At 37.8% G+C, this 2,848-nt stretch overlaps 1 pseudogene; it reads left to right on the top strand.

Annotated features, from left to right (window-relative positions):
• The first annotated feature begins 352 nt into the window (after positions 1 to 352).
• LOC132430637 (taste receptor type 2 member 2-like) lies at positions 353 to 1,261 on the top strand (annotated as a pseudogene).
• Positions 1,262 to 2,848: the final 1,587 nt, after the last annotated feature.

The following is a 2,848-nucleotide window of genomic DNA, read 5'->3' as shown; positions in this document are numbered from 1 at the left end:
AGTAACCTAAATAAAAAATATTTATAATCAGATGTTTGGCATAATTGAGTAAGCGTGAGAACTGAATAATGCCAATATGGCAGTTTTTACTGGGATGTAATTGGAAGACTTAACCATCATTCAGATCTTTGGATGTGCATTCCCTAAGTTTCAAATTCAGGGCACCAGATTTAAAAAGTACTCCCTCAATTTTTCTTCCTTAAGGAAAAAGTCTAGTGGTAGACTCTACTTACGATCCAGAAGTTGGCAGAAGGTCAGATTTCTCAGTGCTGTATGTTTCTATCTGCAACATCATATGGAGGAGGTATTTGACACCATCCACAAGGAAAAGGTAAGATTTGTGGTAGGAAACATGGCCTCCTCTTTGTCAGCTCGTCTTCATGTTATCCTCATGTCAGCAGAATTTATCACAGGGATTACAGTAAATGGATTTCTTATAATCATCGACTGTAATGAATTGGTCAAAAGCAGAAAGCTGACACCAATGCATCTCCTTTTCATATGCATAGGGATGTCTAGATTTGGTTTGCAGATAGTGTTAATGGTAAAGTTTTTCTCATGTTCTTTCCACTCTTTTATAGAGTAAAAATTTATGGTACAGCGATGATTTTGGGGGGATGTTTTTCAGCTCTGTCAGTCTCTGGTTTGCCACCTGTCTCTTTGTATTTTACTGCCTCAAGATAACACACTTCACCCAGTACTGTTTTCTTTGGCTGAAATTCAGGATCTCAAAGTTAATGCCTTGACTGCTTCTGGGAAGCCTGCTGACCTCCGTGAGCATTGCAACTCTGTGTGTCAAGGTGGATTACCCTAAAAATGTGGATATTGATGTCCTCAGGGATGCCATGCTAAAGAGGACTAAACTCAAGACAAAGCAGATTAATGAAGTGCTTCTTGTCAGCTTGGCATTAATATTTCCTCTGGCCATATCTGTGAGGTGAACTGTTATGTTATTCATTTCTCTCTATAAACTCGCTAATGGGATGCAAAATGGACCTCTTGGTTTTAGAAACGCCAGCACTGAAGCCCATATTAATACATTAAGATCAGTGATAACATTCTTTTGCTTCTTTATTTCTTATTTTGCTGCCTTCATGGCAAATATGACATTCAGTATTCCTTATGGGAGTCAGCGCTTCTTTGTGGTGAAGGACATAATGGCAGCGTATATCCCTCTGGCCATTCGGTTATAATTATCTTGAGTAATTCTAAGTTCCAACAACCAATCAGGAGACTTCTCTGCCTCAGAAAGAATCAATGAAGAGGAGGATCAATGTAAAATATTTTGTACTTCCTTGTCATGGTTTCAATGGACTTGTGTTTTGTTTTTGTTTATTTATGTGTTTTGTGTGCTCTCTCTCTCCCCTGGAAGCACTAATTTTGATGTTGGATGGATAAGATATCTCTTTTTCCAGGACTTGTGTGCTTAAAAATATTATGACAGTAACACATATAGATAACTAGTACTTGCATTGGAGTGCCAGTTGTGTTAGAAATCGGAAAAAAATACTAAGACTTCACTTGGCTGACCAAAGTAATTCTGTTATCTGTCTTCCCAGGTCATTGAGAATCTTCTGGTTTAGATGAGCAACATCACACTGATTTAGTCTAAGACTTGAAACAGTATAATAATTTGGCTATTTGATTGCACATAACTATTTTCCAAGGAAAGTCATTAGTGTAATTATTTTAAAATGCAAATTATATGTTGAAAGTGTATGTATGTCAGGGCAGTGTACTTAGATATACCGATTAAAGTCTTATTTTGCTAGATACACAGATTAAAGTTTTATTTTGCTTTTGATTTTAGTTACTAGTTCAGGTTGGTAAATGATAAGGTGCAAATAGAGCTGGCATATAAATACACAATGTAGGGTCTCCATTTTTTTACGAGTTGAAGAAACATTTTTCAACCCCTTGAAGTGTGAAAGTCATACCGAAATAGGATGTGAGGGAGGTTGCTGACAATGAAGTCCCAGCAGGAAATCATTCAAATGGTGTTTTAACTTCCCTCCTACTAGGAATATTGTCTGAGGTATGGCTGCAGCAAATGACTTGAAGATCTAAAGTGAAAGCTTTGAAATCTGTTGCTAGATTTGAATTGATTCTGCTCTTTTAAAATCTTCAATTCTGTTGCTTTGGGGAAGAAAATATCTTTTGTAATATCTTACATCTCAGGATATCTGTTTGAATCTGTGAAATCCTCACTGGCTCTTAAACAAATAAAAAGCTAGGTAGTCATTTTAATTGTAAATAAATTGTAATTTAAATGGATTAAGAGTTGCCAGGGTGGGGGAAAAAAAACTAGATATGTGTGTGAATATGTGCACATGTTTGTGTGAATTTTTTTACTTTACAAAATATTTCCATACACAATTCTTTATTTCATTCTCAGAACACTTTGTAAAGTAGGCAGTAGAATTATCTCAGTTTTATAGTTGAGAAATTAAGGTTTGGAGAGGTCATTATACATGCCTAAGTCCATTCAACTACAGTCAAGTGGTATAATTGGAATTCAAACCTGGTTCTTCTGTTACTAAAGTCAGTACCCTCTCTGGTTTTCTTTCCATTATTCTTTTTTTTTTAAATAAATTTATTTATTTTATTTATTTATTTTTGGCTGCGTTGGGTCTTCGTTGCTGCGCGCAGGCTTTCTCTAGTTGCAGTGAGCAGGGTCTACTCTTTTTTTTTTTTTTTTTGCGGTACGCGGGCCTCTCACTGCTGTGGCCTCTGCCGTTGCAGAGCACAGGCTCCGGACGTGCAGGCCCAGCGGCCATGGCCCACGGGCCCAGCCGCTCCGCGGCACTTGGGATCCTCGCGGACCGGGGCACGAACCCGTGTCCCCTGC

This window comes from Delphinus delphis, chromosome 9 (assembly GCF_949987515.2).
Source record: "Delphinus delphis chromosome 9, mDelDel1.2, whole genome shotgun sequence".
In the NCBI taxonomy this organism is placed as follows: domain Eukaryota; kingdom Metazoa; phylum Chordata; class Mammalia; order Artiodactyla; family Delphinidae; genus Delphinus; species Delphinus delphis.
This window is presented reverse-complemented; position numbering and strand designations above follow the sequence as displayed.